Source organism: Haliotis rufescens, unplaced genomic scaffold, assembly GCF_023055435.1.
Source record: "Haliotis rufescens isolate VD_foot unplaced genomic scaffold, xgHalRufe1.0.p SCAF_9, whole genome shotgun sequence".
In the NCBI taxonomy this organism is placed as follows: Eukaryota; Metazoa; Mollusca; class Gastropoda; order Lepetellida; family Haliotidae; genus Haliotis; species Haliotis rufescens.
The window spans coordinates 37476683-37497836 of NW_025964383.1; the positions used below are offsets into that span (position 1 = coordinate 37476683).

General features: G+C 39.6%; 1 protein-coding gene across 1 annotated transcript in view; it reads left to right on the forward strand.

The window, feature by feature from the left end:
- Positions 1-11771: 11771 nt before the first annotated feature.
- The window catches only part of LOC124113164, a 145552-nt gene continuing 136169 nt past the window's right edge, over positions 11772-21154 (forward strand). The window contains exon 1 of the mRNA XM_048390513.1: positions 11772-11957. The gene's annotated coding sequence lies outside the window, so the exon portion shown is untranslated. The remainder of the gene's footprint in view (positions 11958-21154) is intronic.

Genomic DNA, 21154 nt, shown 5'->3' on the forward strand with positions numbered 1-21154 from the left:
TGGGGATCAGTTTTACAGCTTCCTCCAAACGCAACAGCCTGTAAAAAACGTGCAGCACAGGATCCTGTATTTAGGCATGCAGGCCCCCCTGCTGAATGGGTATAAAAATCCACATCAACGGCTGTTCATACAATCCTTACAACGGCAGTAGAGGCGGTGACAGAATGCCAAGACTGAATGCAGCTCAACGGAACAACGCCATTGGGAGATTACAAGCTGGAGCAACTCAGCAAGAAGTGGCCAGGCACTTTGGCGTATCCAGACAGACAATCTCCGCACTGTGGACCCGATACAACAACACCAACAGTGTTGACGACAGACCAAGGTCAGGAAGACCAAGGGTGACAACCCAAGCACAAGATCGATACATCCGGCTGCGACACCTCCGAGACCGCACTACCACAGCCACGTCTACAACCACACAGATCCCTGGGGTACGCAGAATATCAGATCAAACGGTACGCAACAGACTGAGGTAGGCTGGACTTTTTTGCACGAAGACCTGTTCGACGTCATGTATTGACCCCACGTCATCTGGCGGACCGTCTGCTTTGGTGCCAACAGAGAGTTAGATGGGCACGTGCAAGGTGGAGAAATGTACTGTTTACTGACGAGTCCCGTTTCCTACTCACACGTGCTGATGGGCGCGCACAGACGTCGGGGTGAACGTTACGCCCCCAACTGTGTGCAGCAGGTTGTCCCTTTTGGCGGCGGGACTGTCATGGTATGGGCCGGAATTTATCATAGTTGTAGGACGCCTCTCGTTCATGTGGCAGGTGCATTGACAGGTGTGCGTTACAGAGACTTGATCCTACAGCCTTACCTTCTTCCTCACGTCAACGTTCATGGCGGATAGTTCCAGCAGGACAACGCTCGACCGCATATTGCACGTGTTTGTTAGGACTTCTTACAGCACAACAACATCAAGACATTACCTTGGCCAGCCTGGTCACCAGATTTGTCCCCGATTGAGCATATGTGGGACGAGTTGGATCGACGCAACAATGATCAGTGACATTAATAGGTTTAAGAAGGGAAAGAAAGTGATCACTCTCACAGAGTAACGGTTCAAGCGCTAAATAAGTTCCAGTGGCTGGATGTAAGTAGGTGTTGACATCATCAGTAAATTAATATACAAAGGTTCTTGTCAGTTATAAATTTCATTTATATTCACAGAAACTATTCAAGACAAGTGGAATTATCAATACTGTGTAGATTCTCAGAAACTCAAAGCATTTGCTTGATTTTTTTTAAATCTCAGAATAGAACCAAGTTCAATTTGTCAAAACATTTGATTTTTCAACTTTGTACACCTCTACCAAGCGCAATGAAACACTTCTTCCTTGATCCATGGTGCATTTATCACTAAACGTAGTGACCACAGATACAGTTACATCTCGAGCTCTATCATCAAAGGTGAATGCTGGACATCCTCAAAGATAAATTCCATGTGCAATTTGGGGGTAAGACATTTGTGCAAGAAGTAGGCATCCCCTTGGGCACAAATTGTGCTCCCCTCCTTGCTGATCTGTTTCTTTATGCATATGAATCGGAATTTGTGCTCGGATTGACAAAAACAAATCACGAGGATTTGGCTAAGAAGTTTATCTTCAGGTTCATGAATATCGATGATCTGATATCGTTTAATAATTGTCATATTCTCTACAACTGATTTACCCATCTAAACAGGATATACAAAACCCAGTGAAACCGCTTCATGTGTTTCATATTTAGATCTATGCATAAAGATTCAGGAGGACAAAACACTCTCCACAAGACTGTATGACAAGAGGGATGACTTCAACTTTCCAATAGTCAACTTCCCCTTTATGTCGAGCAATATTCCAGCAGCTCCAGCCTTTGGTGTCTACGTTTTTCACAACTTTCGAGGTACAATCCAGCATGCTCTTTCTACAAATATTTCAAAGAGCGTCATGCGACTCAGGGATACAGCAGGCCTAAGTCAGGCTTTCAAGAGGTTTCATGATAGACATTTTTCCGTGTTACTTTTTCAGGTTAACAATATGCCACCGGGTCATTTTGATTCATAAACACATGTTTATGATGTAGTCGGAACCGTACAAGGGACTCTTTTTTTATGTTTCTTGTGATTTTGATTTTTTTTTTTCATTTCCATTCGCCTAAATTCAAGAGATTTGTATGTCTACTGTAAGAACACAATAGAGCCGTTAAACGGTTCGACGTACAAGATTCACAGATGTATGGACCCCCAACAAGACGTGTCGTACAAGATATAACTGGATCGGACGGTCAGGCTCGGTGAATGGATGATGGTGGCTTTTGTACCTGGTGGCGTGTTACGTTTCTCATTTCATCCACGGGTATGTGTGACCTTGAGTTGATTGTGTAGAGGACGCAGATATAGCTGGGATATTGACTGGCATTACATAAAATTCACTTACTCACTTTTTGCGGTACAGGATCGCACAAACGGTGCACCATAGTGAGAGCAACTCCACCATATATAGGAGTCACGGTCCATTTCGTCCAAAAGTATGTTAATAATTTCAGAAGGGTTAGTTTAAAAACCAGATCCGAATGAATGAGTATTAGACTCTGTTCATTTCAACATTTGAATGTTTGGGACTTAATTAAAATAGGCATAAAATGTGAAAGGACTGATTTTGAAGATTTTCATGAAATGTAACAAAAGTCGATGGACAAGTATGAATACCCCCAATAAACCACCAGGCAGACTTGGTCGGTCCGCCGGTGCCCGATCGGTTTAACCTCGGTTTGCGAACTGGTGAACACTTTTCAGTATAATCAGTGTCAAACGTGAGTTTCATATCATGTTGAACGAATTTATTAATAATTTAATCAACTATGGCTATAAAATGACGAACAAGCAAAAAATCACCAAAAATGGCATAACCTATATCTAAACCCAAATAGCCAAATCAAAAAAGTACTCAGCAAACCACTAATCAAAACAAAAATTCTCCATCCATCAGAAAAAATCGACAGAGTATTCACTAAACTCCAGACAGGACACACCAACCTAAATAACCACCTATTATTATTTTTTAAAACACACTACAGGTAACTGCCCACACTGCAAACAACTAGAAACCCCAGAACACGCACTCATCCACTGCACACACTACCTAACACATCGAACCGCATTACAAACCACCCTCAATCTAAACAAGGCTCTAACTCTAGAAGCAATACTAAACCCACAAAATATACTAGAAAACTTCAAGGCCTTAGGCGTATTCTTAATCAAAACGGAACTAATAAAACGCATCTAAAAACACTATAATCTACCAAATCAAAACCACATAAACAAACAAACATCCACCATACCCAGCCCCCTTAGTTCTAATCCCCAACCCCATCAGCATCTATTCCAAATCTCAAAATTCCCAAATTCTATATAAGCAACCCCTAAAGCCCCCACTTTCGCCCCTTTCGGAAACACATTAAATGGCCTGGCCGGGCCCGTGTGTTCAGTCGGAAAGCGCACGTTAAATCTCCAAAGTAGGTAGGTAGGTAGGTAGGTAGGTAGGTAGGTAGGTAGGTAGGTAGGTAGGTAGGTAGGTAGGTAGGTAGGTAGGTAGGTAGGTAGGTAGGTAGGTAGGTAGGTAGGTAGGTAGGTAGGTAGGTAGGTAGGTAGGTAGGTAGGTAGGTAGGTAGGTAGGTAGGTAGGTAGGTAGGTAGGTAGGTAGGTAGGTAGGTAGGTAGGTAGGTAGGTAGGTAGGTAGGTAGGTAGGTAGGTAGGTAGGTAGGTAGGTAGGTAGGTAGGTAGGTAGGTAGGTAGGTAGGTAGGTAGGTAGGTAGGTAGGTAGGTAGGTAGGTAGGTAGGTAGGTAGGTAGGTAGGTAGGTAGGTAGGTAGGTAGGTAGGTAGGTAGGTAGGTAGGTAGGTAGGTAGGTAGGTAGGTAGGTAGGTAGGTAGGTAGGTAGGTAGGTAGGTAGGTAGGTAGGTAGGTAGGTAGGTAGGTAGGTAGGTAGGTAGGTAGGTAGGTAGGTAGGTAGGTAGGTAGGTAGGTAGGTAGGTAGGTAGGTAGGTAGGTAGGTAGGTAGGTAGGTAGGTAGGTAGGTAGGTAGGTAGGTAGGTAGGTAGGTAGGTAGGTAGGTAGGTAGGTAGGTAGGTAGGTAGGTAGGTAGGTAGGTAGGTAGGTAGGTAGGTAGGTAGGTAGGTAGGTAGGTAGGTAGGTAGGTAGGTAGGTAGGTAGGTAGGTAGGTAGGTAGGTAGGTAGGTAGGTAGGTAGGTAGGTAGGTAGGTAGGTAGGTAGGTAGGTAGGTCAAAATGGCTAATACACAGGTTCACGTGAAATTTGTTGAAAATAAGCATGGTGGACAGAATTAGGTGTTAGGCAAACAGGGGCCTAGCCATCCAAATATATTCAAATTCATTGACATTATAAAAAAAGAACAGTGTTTTGTAGAGTCACTGCTCCTGCAAATCCAGGATGGCGGGCGACTTCCTCCAAAGAGTAGGAAGTACCGCAATGTGGATATCGGTATTGAGAGGGAAACGCAGGAGTTGTTGGCAAACCAAAGGTAACCATCTCGAAAAAGACAAGTTAAGTCAAGTCATACGGACTTTAGTCTTGGATAATAAGTATCTTCCAAACTCAATGTTAATTTCGTATATTGATAAATAAATCCAGTGATTAATATCATGAGCATCGATCCACGCAATTGGGATCGATGACAGGTATTAACCAAGTCAGCGAGTCTGACCATCCGATCCCGTTAGTCGCCATTTACAGCAAGCTTGGGTTGCTGAAGACCTATTCTACCCTGGATCTTAACGGGTCCCTATATTGAAAAATAACATGAGGTGACAGCAATATTAAAACTGTACATATGAACTGTGTCTTCCGTGATGGAAACCAATCATGCATGAACTCAACTTTATCCGTACAGCATTAAAGGATAAAAAGTTAGATTCGGTAAAATCTCTACAAAATAACCAAACGTTCTGCTTGACAGGGATTGGTATGAACATAGACACATCAACAGTTTGACACGTTTTGTCTATTTACATGTGTTTTCAGAGAAGCGTCTTCTATTCCCGTGACTTGCCTTTGCATTAGAGCCATTTAACCAATGAAAGCACTGCTCTCTCTGACGTTATCTACCGACACATAATGTTGGTGATAAATTTAGGGAATTGAAACATGATCCTGTACTCGTTTCTTCAATTGTTTTTATTCTACAGTTGATGTTGGGTAGATTGACAATCCTTGCTTCAAGCCTGTTAACAAGGAGACTGATTGACTGTTTTCTTCATTTCTTATGCAGGCCTACTGTAGACAGGTTGATACAACCTATTACAAAAGGAAATAAGAAACGTTACAACTTGTGACTAACTTACAAGGTACATGCTATGATTACAGCAAAACACACATTTTTCGGATTTTAATGAAGCCAGCTGTTGCACACACTTCAACATAAAAATTTTCAACATTGACATTTGTTACAACATTGCTACTTGTGATTAACAGGTTGTTATTTATAGTTCATGTTCATACTTACAAACTTATGGGCCCTCTACACTGTACACAAATGAAATTGCAGCTTCTCGGAAAAAAAGGAAATAATTATTTAACATAAAAAACCCAGCTGCACACACAAAAGAACCATGAACAAATAAATTCGTAATGGTTGGTATCAATATCAATAAAACATAATGCACATTATTTTGAAATCACTCACAGTTTTCGTATACATATCAGTGCACATGACTCGAACATTGACCTGCCGTGATCACCATTGCACCATGATCACATTAACCTGTCAACAGCTGGTTATAATCGTGATCGTGCATAATTGTGACTACTTGAAATACTGATGTGAACGTAAAAGAAATGACGGTTAAAAGTGAAAAGTTTGATATGACAGAGGACTGACTTACCCATCGAACTGGTTGTTGCCACGTGGGATGGCTTGATCTGTTCGCTCACCCTCGTGGTCCCTGACATTCATGGACCAACATGGCCGAATGTTTACGGACTGCATGTCGCTTTGAATCTAGTTGTCATCCAAAAGTTGTGTCATTCTATATAAAAGTTTATTATTTGTTCTTTTTCATGCAACATTTAAAGTTAATGGTGATTTCTGTTTGATAAATATTTCGTGGTAAATCGATCGGGCCGATTTAACATAGCGGCTGTCCGCAATTTTGACCGCTCAGCATCCCAAAGCTTGTGGGACATAGCAACAGTATCCAAGGTAGGCGTGGCTTCGTGACGTCAGTCCAAACAATGCACACTGGGAGACCCCCTTAAGTGGAGTGAAGAGGGAAGTTGGATTAACAATATTCACCTGTTGTGGACATATTTCATACAAATAAACTTGGTTGCATTGAAATATCATTGAGCAGAACATTAGTTTATAAAGTTACAAAAGTTGTATTTAACGGTTGGTGTCCCTTAGACCTTTCAATCCGGTTAGCCTATTGTGACCTCGGTTTCTTATTTCTGTTTACGAGCTGCACGATATTTCAAAATGAAGTTCTTTATAATTGCGATTGTATCTGAATAGTATCGACGGCAGACAAATAAGCATCGACCCTGAAGGGAATGCAACGTTCCGGTTTGTACTGAAATAAGTGAGTTAGATTCATTGTGATATTTGCGAAGTGGCAATACATCTCACACGCTAACCCAACTCAGTTTCTATTGACTATAATTCTAGAGTATTGTCACAAAGAATGGGTGGAGTGCGCTACTGAGTTGGTTGTAGGTTTACATTCACTGATGGGACAATATCAAAGGGAAACGTTGTGTAACGGGAAAGTTCCAATAGCCATTTTGTCTCTATCAACACTTACCTTAGTTTAAAATCAAATTTTGTTTAGGCGCCGCCACTTAAAGTGTGAAGATTTATTCTTGCTATTATATCAGTTTAAAAGATGCAGAAGAAATGTTAAATCTGTTTTATATGCATCCACAAGATCAAGGTCAGATCAACTTTTACGACGACCACCGTCGCCAAGTGTTGAGTTCATAATCAGCTTAATGTTCGTTGAAATGAAGGTCGTGGATTCGAACTTTCGACCTGCATGTTCTGAGTGAAAGTTAAGGAATGCAACTCTACACATTTTATCCGAAATGGAGAAATAACACGGCACACAGGGCCCACTTCCCACATTACCTGACATGTTGTCTGCATCTTTTTTAATGAAAACTGCTCACTTAGGGTTGTTAACACATGGCCATTCTATACTGCTATGTTGTTCACATTTAACACAACTTTATACTCCAGGCAGGTCTATCATAGCTGTTATCCTCACTAAGTCTTGTGTTTAAAGGTGGTTTTCCTTCTCTGTAGTCATAGAAAGCGAATCCGACAGGTATGTTTATCCATCCTGATTGTGAATAAAGCGACAAAAGCCTTCCCATATCCAACAGAAATCTCTGCATAAAGCAGAGTCGATTGTACGTATACAAAGGCAAGTCAAATGTTCACCTGAAAAACATAGGAACATATAGTACAAGTCAAAATAGGGAATTACATCGGACATAAATTTTGTCACTGATGCCTCAAATCTGGAAATTTCTTCCACATGTCTACCATAAAACCTTTTGAAAGCTGAGGCCTTGAATGAGTAAACTCGATCAAACAACTTCTAAGCAAGAGTCGTATGACGCTCTTTGAAATCTTGGTAGAACGAACATGCTCGATTGTATCTCAAAAGTTGCGAAATGTAGACAACAAAGGATTGAGCTGCTGGAATATTGCTCGACATGAAAGGTGAGTGAGTGAGTATGGTTTTACGCCGCTTTTAGCAATATTCCAGCGATATCACGACGGGGGACACCACAAATGAGCTTCATTCATTGTACCCATGTCGGGAATCGAACCCGGGTCTTTGGCATGACGAGCGAACGCTTTAACCACTAGGCTACCCGACCGCCCCTCGACATGAAATGAACGTTGACTATGCATATGCATAAAGAAACAGTTTCGCAAGAAGGGGAGCACAATTGGTGCCTAATGCCTTACCCCCAAAGAAACTTATCAACAATATCAAACGACACCACCAACGTGTGGCATTTGTAATGGATGTGTATTGCATCAATGCCCATATGGCATAGACATTTATAGATAGTAAGTTGGAATTGCTTTGTTATGCCTTCTGATGCCAAAGCATAAATAGTATTTCAAATAAAACAAACGTTTACATAACTTACAAACAGAATTGTAATGAAATGAACGTCCTGAATGGGCAATGAAGCACATTTGTGAAATATGTGCAAAAGTTTGAAATTTATCTAAATCTCATTATGACATTTTAATTTCAAACGTTTGAGATATAAGCAAACAGGTTCATGGTGATACCTTTGTTCATATGGACTGTAACTGTAAGAGGATGACTCTGACAGAGAGATGGCTGCCTGCAGAAGATTAACAAAATAGGTGTATTAATGTTTTGTTTATCCAAGGAAGAGAGAATCAGTTCCTTAATTACTTACGTTGTCATTGGCGAAATCTCAACTGATAAAACATAAAAACTGATGAACTGATGTGCCATCGAATATGTGTTATGTTGTTTTGTGTCTGTCAATTTGTAGCAAGCTATATTTAGCCTGATAAAAGTGAGGAATAAACAGACACATTTCTTCAGTCGAAATGAGGAATAGTTGAAACAACACTGAAAACTTCGATGAATGGCACTTTCAAACACATGTCATGTCAGCCATTTCTGAATGTATATTTGATATTCAGCAAGTATTATATAAGGTTCATGTATGCAGGATAACCTTTGTACGTTAATCAATATGGGATCATCTATCAAACCCCCGTTTTTCTAGCGTTACTGTATTTTCAATTACATAACAACGTACAAACAACATTTTTACACTAGGGCAAGGGGCTCATTGACAGCATCATTTGAGGCAGATGTCAACCTCTAATAAAAAGGCATATGTAGCATGTATATGATCCACCCCCAACAAAGGATCTTGGCGTAAATTTGGTTATGAGGCCGACAAAGAAAAAGAATATCTCTGATAAATATGTTTATACATGCTGACATTCGAATTGTTGATTGGCTTCTGTGCCACTATTGTGAACGTAAACGTCCTAATTTGATGTGACAAGGCTTAGCTATGTCCATGATATTGTTACTTATTTTACGCATATTACTAGTAAAAGCTATTGCCACATAGATTACACTAAACATTTACAAAGTATGATTTGGACAACTGTTATTAGAAAGTCCCAACTGCACTATGTTATGTGTGTTATCAAATACAAGCTGTGACAATGTTGTGGTTGGCCTAGGCTTATTACGCATTTCACAGATCACAAGTTTGTGACGAGACTTTAGAATCTTCTTAAGTGTCAAAACTGTTTTAGACAACATATGAACTTTTAATCCCATTCGAATAAATTACCATATTTCCATATGTTGTGACGTGTTCCTCGATAATTGACTTTGATGGCGATCTAGCGTTACCGTATATTCAATTACATAACAATGCTATAACACTAGAGTAAGGGGCTTATTGACAGCGTCATTTCTTTTAGACAGATGCGAACCCTTAATACAAAGGCATAGGTAGCATATACATGATCCACCCCCAACAAAGGCTCAAGGCGTAAAATTAGTTCTGAGGCCGACAAAGAACTTTTAATGGGATGAACTTTTCATCCCTTCCAAATGAATGGCTATATTTCCATTTGATGTGACGTGTTCCTCGATAATTGTGTTTGATGGCGAGACACTGATGTCACTCAAGTACGAATATCAACGTGGTTAAGAAAGATAACGTTTTACTTTACTTTACGTATCCGAATCCGGTTTGGGGAGGTGAACTTCATGACGCCATACATTAATTACCACCTGTACTCCCTCTCCGGACGGGTGGAGAATAAACAGCGCAAAGGTATTTGTTAGGACATGAGTTGTATCACTACAATTGCCTGGCATCACTACTATTACCTGGTATCACTACTATTACCTGGTATCACTACTATTCCCTGGTATCATTACTATTGCCTGGTATCACTATTATTCCCTGGTATCACTACTATTCCCTGGTATCATTACTATTCCCTGGTATCACTACTATTCCCTGGTATCATTACTATTCCCTGGTATCACTACTATTTCCTGGTATCACTACTATTCCCTGGTATCACTACTATTCCCTGGTATCACTACTATTCCCTGGTATCATTACTATTCCCTGGTATCACTACTATTTCCTGGTATCACTACTATTCCCTGGTATCACTACTATTCCCCGGTATCACTACTATTCCCTGGTATCATTACTATTCCCTGGTATCACTACTATTCCCTGGTACCACTACTATTCCCTGGTATCATTACTATTCCCTGGTATCACTACTATTCCCTGGTATCACTACTATTCCCTGGTATCACTACTATTCCCTGGTATTCCCTGGTATCACTACTATTCCCTGGTATCACTACTATTCCCTGGTATCACTACTATTCCCTGGTATCATTACTATTCCCTGGTATCACTAATATTCCCTGGTATCACTACTATTCCCTGGTATTCCCTGGTATCACTACTATTCCCTGGTATCACTACTATTCCCTGGTATCATTACTATTCCCTGGTATCACTAATATTCCCTGGTATTATTACTATTCCCTGGTATCACTACTATTCCCTGGTATCACTACTATTCCCTGGTATCACTACTATCCCTGGTATCACTAATATGCCCTGGTATCATTACTATTCCCTGGTAAAACTACTATTCCCTGGTATCACTACTATTCCCTGGTATCACTACTATTCCCTGGTATTCCCTGGTATCACTACTATTCCCTGGTATCACTACTATTCCCTGGTATCACTACTATTCCCTGGTATCACTAATATTTCCTGGTATCACTACTATTCCCTGGTATCACTACTATTCCCTGGTATCATTACTATTCCCTGGTATCATTACTATTCCCTGGTATCACTACTATTCCCTGGTATTCCCTGGTATCACTACTATTCCCTGGTATTATTACTATTCCCTGGTATCACTACTATTCCCTGGTATCACTTCTATTCCCTGGTATCACTACTATCCCTGGTATCACTTATATTCCCTGGTATCATTACTATTCCCTGGTATAACTACTATTCCCTGGTATCACTACTATTCCCTGGTATCACTACTATCCCTGGTATCATTACTATTCCCTGGTATCACTACTATTCCCTGGTACCACTACTATTCCCTGGTATCATTACTATTCCCTGGTATCACTACTATTCCCTGGTATCATTACTATTCCCTGGTATCACTACTATTCCCTGGTATCACTACTATTCCCTGGTATCATTACTATTCCCTGGTATCACTACTATTCCCTGGTATCACTACTATTCCCTGGTATCACTACTATTCCCTGGTATCGCTACTATTCCCTGGTATCACTACTATTCCCTGGTATCACTGCTATTCCCTGGTATTCCCTGGTATCACTACTATTCCCTGGTATCATTACTATTCCCAGGTATCACTATTATTACCTGGTATCATTACTATTCCCTGGTATCATTACTATTCCTGGTATCACTACTATTCCCTGGTATCACTACTATTCCCTGGTATCACTACTGTTCCCTGGTATCACTGCTATTTGACAGTGATTCATAAACACATGCTCATGATAAGTTGCAATCGTGCAGTCGTGTAAGGGTGTGTCGCTTTATTGTCTCATCAATCTAGGTACTTGTGACTGCTGTGTGCATATATCTTATCTTGCAACCCATATGTACACACGTTCTATGACAAACATAACAAAACACCGGACCTCGGCATATGAGGTACAAAGGACTGCATAACATGTTGAGTGAAACAGCTAGTGTACAAGGAAGTAGACCAGATCAGCAATGTGAACTATGATTGGCCATCTTTATACACGTGATCAGGGCGTGACTTGCAGCACACATCACAGCGGGGAGATTACCTGAGTCGGACTAACGTTGATCTTGAGGTACGTGGATATTGTATGTCAGATCATCAGCAGCCACATCTGTTAAATATTTTATTACACAGTTATCCTCAAGATTTATCAGCAGTCGTAACATGTGTCATGCGACCTAAAGCTTGTGGAGGGTGTTGTATATCTAACTGTTGGGTCATACACACCATACCCATACCCGTGTCCCCGTTAGGTGTTGTAAAGAATGTCATTATGACATTGACATCCGACTATTTCGCCTGCTATAGGGATGCAACAATTTATTAAACTGTGGATTCATTTAGCAATAGTATCACGATAGGACTTTCAACAATAGCAATAGCAATATGAAGTAGGTGAGTGAATTATCTGTTAAACTGTCCAGATATACCTATATTTTAGCACCTAAAACATACATTTTAAGGGCTGTGCACGGAGCTTGGAAAACGCCTTATCAACAGAGGGGCCGACGCCCGTGCCAAGTGAGGTTTAGATGTCGGGCGAGTATTATACGTTTTCAAGCATGTACGTGGACACGTTGAGCACACAAAATGAACTGGGTCAAGTTTCACGAGAATGTAATGATGTGCTCATGTTAAGATATTTCATTGGTTAATATTTTGCCAGTGTCCGAGACTGGCAATCTACTTTGCATACAGTTACACCAGTCAACCAATAGGATTAGTACACTTCGCTGACATGCAGGTCAACAATGAGAACCAGGCTTGTTTGATTGATAAATCGTTGAAACACTTCCACACGCACACGCTTCTTGGAAATTGAATGACGGAAAGTTGACTACATTTCTTTGAATTTGTAATGTGGTGGGCTCCAGTGTTTTTGATATATGAAGCATTTTACTCAAAAGTCGACAACGCGAGAATGCGACATTTGGACATGATTGAACGTTTCATTTTCTGGCGATCTCGCGTTCTTGTGCTCTCGCGTTTTAGACGCTGTCCGTGCGCATGCGTAATATCATAAGGTCAAGGTGCATGCGCACGTTAGTAGTCCAGTGGTCATGTTTCTTTCATGCTCTTCATTCTCCAAGTAGCATTTAGCAAACGTACGACTTGAGCTTGAAAATGCTATGTAATTTACATACACAAAGTCCTATGTAGAGTGGAGTAGAAGAAGAAAGAAGAAGAAGAAATTAAACATTTTTTGTTGCCACTTGTTGATTAAATTTTGCTCATGATGGATACTGGTAATAGAAGCTTGGGATATAGAGCTTTCTGTTTTCCATATAAAATGGACAAACTAAAAGGAAATGCTATTCATCTTCAATTATATTATGATTACATTTCAGGCACTTAAGTAAATCAATATTGACTTTGTCATTGTAACGAAAGTGTTGAATACTCAACTTATGGCTCAAACATCGGAATTTAAATAAACTGCGGATAAGATCCTTGTTTGGACATTACGCCATAATTTATTTCTCTGGTTCGAGTACAGACTTATATGTAGAATAATGGTTTAGAAATTATGAAGAAATAATTTGAGCATGCCAATTCTGAATCGCTATGTCTTTACTACTTTGCTTAAAACATTGTATAACATACGTAGTAGTATAGGTAATGATGGTTCTGCCGCAACTCCACTGGAGCAGGATTTATATACCTATACTGCTACTACAGATGGAATTTTTTATGCCAAAATGATGATGCGATTTAATGATAGTCATGAGATTGGCTCTAGCTCACCAATACCTGGGGCCAATCATTGCTTCTATTAGTGATGTGATTCAACGAAAGTCGTTTTAAAAGAAATATCAATATTAATTAATAATGGATAAAATTTACTATAGCCCACGAGGATATTGGAAAGGTGTAGGAGCAATAAAAAAATTAGCCACCACAGCTAAGGTATCTAAAGATGTGGCCAAGGATTGGTTAAAGAAACAAGCGATGTGGCAAATATATTTACCGGCACCGCGTTATATACCGAGGAAGAAGTTTGATAATTTTACAACTAATGAAGTTCATCAGGCTGACCTCTTGTTTCTTCCCCACGATAAGGTAAAACGCAAAACGTACAAATACGCTTTAACCGTAGTGGATGTGGCTAGTCGATACAAAGAGGCTGAGCCATTAACCTCGAAAGAATCAACAGAGGTAGCTAATGCACTGAGTCGCATATATAAACGCGGACCGCTAAAATGGCCTAAGCTATTTCAAGTAGATCCCGGTCGCGAGTTTATGGGATCGGTAACTAAACTGTTAACAAAGAACGATGTCGAAATCGTCCGTGGTGAAAGAGAGGCCCACCGCAGTCAAGCTATCGTCGAAAGATTTAACAGGACATTAGCGGAACGTTTGTTTGGCTATCAGTATGGGATCGAAATGAAATCCGAGCGATTGAGATCAACCGAATGGGTGACACGATTATCAGCCGTTGTATCAGCGCTGAATAATGAAGTAACGAGATTAATAGGGAAGAAACCATCCGATGCTATTAAAATGAAATCCGTGACTTCCGAATCTTCAGCACCGAGGAGAGGCAAAGAACGAAAACTTCCGGATAGAGTAAGGGTAAGATATTTATACCAGGCCGGTGAACTCGAAGGAGGCCTACGTCGCGCAACCGATCCCATATGGTCCCTTAAGACGTATAACATTAGTCGATTGGTTACGAAAGAAGGAGAGCCTATTCTTTATTATCTTCAAGATGGACCGGGTAGGGCATTTGTACGAGAAGAGTTGTTCATAGTTCCCGATGGTACGGTATTACCACCATAACCATAAGCATAGGTATTTACACCATCATTATCAATCCATCTCTTTGTATCTAAGGGGGATAATGATGTCTTGTTCATTCTTAATCCATATATCCTATGATCGTAACTTCTTAAAGAGTTCATCTCGTGTTTGAACGTTCTACCGTTAAATAATGATTCTTTATACTGTTCGTGTTTGATATGCTTTTTTACAACATACTTCTTAACGCCCTTTGCTTTTCTTATCTCTCCATTATCGGACTTCTTTATAGAATACATCTTAGGTCTTAATCCCACATACTCCGCTATAGGGGTCCCAGCACATTCATCCTTCATCTTACCTAACACCTTTTTATTTACTACGCTGTGCAGTGGATTATCTTTAGGGTAATCGCTCGTGTCGTACATATCTATTTTTTCTGCCATATCTTTATACACATCCTCGGTTTGTATTTCCATCAACAAAGAATCTGTGTCGGTATATAACACCTCGCATCTATCACCGTATTGCTTCTTAAGTTCGTTGTAATAAAAGTCATACATTAAGTGTTTTGACAAGTCGAGAATACTCATACCGACGTACACCGGTCTGCTGAATTTTATATTACTCTTCTGCATATGTAACGCGGCTAAGTCGTTATCGAATATCTTGCTTCTGTTAAAAGCCGGACTGGCTATAAGTTTCCTGAGTCTTTCTTCCTCATTAGATCTGACTAATTTAACATCAACACGCTTCCTTAGATTCTCCATAATTTTACCAAATACTGAGTTATTCATGAGCTTATATAGATTCTTTTCAAAATCGCTGGTAGCTATCTTTCTTAAATCTGTGTTCAACCTTATATAGGGCTCCATCCAAGGGCTTTGATCGAACTTTAGAACTCTGTGTATTTTCTTAAGTTTCATACCTAACGATAGATACAACTGGAGATTTCTGTAGTGAACTATATATTTTGTCTTATCCATCAAATTTGGTACGAGTTTTTCTACGTTAGCTAACCTACTATTACCCATCAAGGAGCGTTGATATTCCGACATCCAATCTTTATAAACCATTAATCTTTCGGGAGCTAGCGGATAACTGTTATGGTCTTTATGTAACGAACTTGGATATTCCAAGTCAACTTCTAGTATGTACCCTTTATTCACTTCGATATTATGGATATCATTCACATTAATATCATTGACCCATTCAAAACCACCCTGGGTAAAGGTTGACTCATAGCCCATCCGTACAAATTGTTAGCGTCGAGATATAATATGTGGGTGTCGGGTTTACTGGGATCGTATCCTTCCACTAATTTATTATTAGCCTTAGAATACCTTTTAGCTGCCATCGATATACCACCTCTTAATCCTTTCTCAATAAACAAGTGCATATCGTAATCTGTGAGTAGTTTTAGTTCTACGCCGGTCTTCTTCAACAATGCATCCCACGATAGTCCGGGACTGGAATAGTACCATGCCGGGTCCAAGCCGTATTGTTTGAAACACGTCTTTCTAAATATCTCGAATATATCGGCGAGTAACAGTACATCGGTTTTTAAGTACAGATCGTGATAATCACCTAAATTCTTACAACCTAATTTATCCCACACCGTCAGAGCGTGTTCATAATCGGCATCTGTTATTCTAGATTCTGTTAAGTTACTATAGAATGATTCGAGGGGTGGTAATTCAGTTTCTTCGAATCTAGACCAATCATCCATATATTCGTAAGGATATACACCTTTTCTCAGCAACAAATGACGAGTTATCTTATCGGTATATTTATTTGTTATCGCGAAGTCATCGGGATTGTTCGCATTAGCTAAATTGTCCAGGGAAGATAACAGAAACTGTACGGAGTCTATGAATCTAAGCCCATTACTTTGCTTTGTTCTAGATTTCCCATCCTTGTCCCTATAATGTATAGGTTTAGTCAACGAGAACGATATGTATTTTTCCATATTGTTAGGAATGCACGTTAAACCGCCGTCGGTCTTCGAGATAGCTTGCATAATGAGATGTGAATCGTATCCCCTAAGGTTATGAAACACAACGGGGATGGGTATTGTTTGAGCATTCATTTTTAGTTTCAAGTTACACTCGTTATGAGCGGCTCCCCGATAATTACCCGTGACGTGACAATGATCTCTTACGGAATCCCCATCCAGGGGTTTATTACAAACGTGACAACTCGTTGACTTCTTATGGGCCCTCCAATCATCCCTCGTCATACGCATGGGTATCTTACACGATAATTTTTCCCTGATTATTCTCTCTTCATTTTGTAGATATTCTAGGAACTTTCCCGCTGCATCGGGACCTCTGTAAATCACGGGAGTGTTTGTTTTCCCATCATACCTTACAACTATATATCCAAACCCACAAGGAATATGTTCTTGAGTTTTGTACGTAAAACTATTATCTTGATTATTATCTTGATTATTTTCTATGGGTTTGATAAACGCTTCGAAGTCGGCGTAAATTACGTACGGTACTGGCATTTGATTACAATAATGTTCAAATTTTAATATATTTTTTCCTTCTTTAGGCATATCGATCCTGATAGCATTCTGTCCAACACCTCTACAGTCTTCTTTATGCGCTTCTAATAGATCTTGTCTGCTGTACCCATGCAGGCATCTTTCACAGAAATATTTCTTTCTAGCATGTTTTGTTTGATCGTATAATAGCCTGTTTAAACTCTTTATCCACGTATAATGATATTTACCATCTTTTTCGATCAGAAATGAATTGATTCTGGGGATACTTTCCGGAGCGGAGCTTATCCTGTGTACAACAATTCCTTTAGAATGTCCGAAAACATTTATAGCTAAATTATTTTGCTTTTCCACCTTATCAATTTGTGATATTGGTGTAGGTTCGTCTATACCATCGAAGTTGAGTCCATCGTTTTGAGGATAGCTAGAAGGTCTATTTGCAATTTTAGAATCTACGGGGAACAATGCAGATCTTATCATCATTCTTAAACAGTCATCGGATTTATTTTTTACGTTAATTATGGCTTTTTTCTTCTTATAATACGGAGGTAAATCTATATAAGATCCACCTTTGAAGGGCATATAATTTGCTATATCTAAATATAAACTATCGATTTTATCAACACCCCAACCCGAACCTCTATTAGTCCAGCGTTCTAAAGTTTCCTGTATCCTCTGAATTGATGTATCTAATGATGAGTTTATAGTATCGGATTCGGTTATAACTTCTTGATTGCTACGGAAATATGGTTCGGTATATTCGGTGCTATCGTCTGTGTTACTTTTACTCAATGTCATTTTAACCGTCAGCTGGTATTTTATACTATGTAAATCATCTAATTCCTCGTTAATTTTTTCTCGATATGATGGGCTTAATATCGTTAACATCCATGTTGGAATTAATATCCATCTTCCAACCTCTTAGATATTTACCAACGCCGGCGGATGTGGGTACAAATATTAATTCTTGTTGTTGATTATCATCATCATTATCATCATTATCATTATCAACATTATCAATAGGTTGATTATTATCTAGTAAAGCGATCAATTCAGCTCTTCTCATTCGAGAATAACCTCTCAGCCCACCGTTTCTCGCTCGAGCTTTGAGTTCTCTAACAGTCTCGGGTTTGTTGTATTCCAAACCGAGTAAATCCATCAATTCAGCTTTTCTCATACGAGAATATCCACGCAGTCCACTTTGCTTTGCCATAGCTTTTAATTCTCTGACAAAAACCATTGTGGTTGAATGGTATATGCAAAATGAGACAAATGTCTAATTGGTTGTTTTCATATATCTAAATACATATTCTCCCCAACCTATTCCTCTCATTGATGTAATCTCTCTTCCTAGCATAAATAATCTGGTTCCTGACCCTATCAGCACCGTGTTCCTTACATAAACAATAACGACCTTTGACCCCTATCCCGCATACAGAACACTTATAGTTAATGTTTCCGCGCCTGATGTAATAGTTGTGTATCCCGCAGTAAAAAAAATCAACACAGCGCCGGTTACAAAGGGTAGTCTTTCCCATGAGTGTAAACTTGCAGTTATTCATGTTATATACATCTATCATATCATTTGTCTAAATGCAAATCACAGCTACACTGTGAGATATTGATTATGCATAGCCACAGCTGTCACTCTGACTTATGCATGGTATAGCTGAAAATCAATACAGAAGTCAATCCAATAATAATAAATGTGATCTCTCGGTTCTTTTGTTCCTCTGACGGTGTATAAAACTGACTCATTGTTGGTCTCGGTATTGGGTCTAGTTTTTTCCCATAAACGAGGAAGTATTCGTGCATGGCAGATTCGACATCCTTAAACGTTTGAATTGAATGTCCTTCCTTAATCAGTTGTTCATGAATAAAGTCTAATCTCTTCATTCTCTGCTGTGTATATTGTAACTGGGCTGCTTGGTATTGTTCTAAAGCTTTATTATGTCTTTTCTGCTCCGAACCTCTCATACTAGAAAATAAAAAATTACTCCCCGAAAAAGCTAGAGCATTAACAATAGCTCCACCGACCATCATCGCAATTGATGCCATATAAAATATTCAAATGTTTATATGAATATAAATATTCAAATGTTTAATTACTTCATTATGTCTTCCGGGATAAGTCCTTGTTTGATGAGCATATCCTTCGTCGCCATAGCTAATCCAATATCCAGAACCATCATTGGTATGTCATATCCATTAAAATCTAGCTTGGGAGGTGTGGCTTTAGTAATCATTTTAACCATACGGGCATAGCCAATGGCCAAGCCGGTGACCACCGCTGAATGATACGTCGCGTTTACCAACATTTTACCGTCTGTAGCTGGAGTAGTCATGCTTCTTATAGCATTATATGAGGACTAACCTCTAATTGAACTTGTTCTTGCGGCGGGGGTGACGTTTTCTCTTCTCCGGACTTATAAAAGAACCATACAACCGCTATACCAGCAACTCCTACTAGTGCCCATGTTTTAATCGGATTAATATTTGAATTATTTATTAATTTCGCTTTGCGCGCCAGCCCACCCTTTCTTCCTGCAGCTATTTTCAAAGGATTCTTTGTCACTCTGGGTTTTAGTATTTTCTCATTCACATTCTCATTCACTTGTTGTTCCGCAATCTGTTGTTGCGTTTCCACAATCTGTGGTTCCTCGTTCACAATCTGTGGTGTCACCTGTGTCTCCATTTATATTATTAAGTGGGCACGTATGTTTAAATTGACAATACCTAGCCGTTATTAAAGCTGTGGTGAACGGAGCTAAGAACATTCCGTATCTATGATAAAACTCACAGCTCACTGCGCTTATAGCGTGTTCGATGAATGGGTCTTTCTCGAGAGATTCGCATAAATACAGGCGATGTTCTGCCGGGATAGGGAGAAACGTAATAGCTACGGCTGTGTATAGTTGTAATATAGAAGACCCTATCGTTTTAGTCATGGTAGCTCCCAGTCTAGACTCGTAACGAGCGTACAGTTTTTTAATCTCTTCATCGGTCATGTTATCAATTTTTTCGATGGTATAATTTTCTCCCAAATATTGGGAACATTTTCCACCGGCTACCAAAGCGGCAAGTCTTTCTCTATGTTTATCTAAAGATTTATCTGTAACATTTTGATCTGCATCAGATTCTTTGAGCATTTGTTCGATGAGTTCATCGCATTCCATAATGTAATACCTAAGGAGATATTTAAGTCTAACATAATATAATATGACATATCCAATACAACCCGTAATAATGAACTGTTGTGAAAGAATGAGGATTTCGAACCACATTTTATGTAATATTAACCGCTAATGTTCAATTTGCTACATTTTGCTACATTTTTGCTATAATTTTGTTACAATTTGCTACAATTTGCTAAGCAATTGCATAAGCAGCTGGTTGATCGGTTTTTAATACGAGTTTACAGTGCTTCGTTGCCGCTAACACTTTTCTGACTTTATCTCGTTCCCCCTTGGTATAAATGACATCATTTTCACGTAAACATTCCTCGAATGAATCTCGATCTTTGCAATGAAACAGCGCTACCCATTTGGTCTGCTCTCTGAGATCTTTCAGGACAGAGTTGTATTTTTGAGTAAGTACCCAAACGCTATGTTGAGTATGCCGACCGGAGAATGCTAAATACGAAAGCATATCTTTCTTTTTTGTGAGTTCTTTACTCGCGCTGCAGTCGTCTATTACGAAAAGGGTCGATTCTCCTTTGTATTTTTCGTGACATACTCGGAGGCAGTCTTGTAAACGATCGCCCGGATCGACTCTGTGTACCCCGTCGTCATTCATTACCCAATCTCTCGATAGGTAGGTTTTATTAACGCTTATAGTCGGGCACAGAATAATAATATGATCGAAAACGTCCCGATAATGACTTTCTAAAATATCTAGAATAAAGGCTGTTTTTCCGCAGCCCGTTTGCCCGCATATGATAGCGCAGTGCGGATCTTTAGGTAAAAGATCATCAATAGATTGCTTGCACGAATCTCCCATTCTGTATATTAAGTTGCGCATCCATA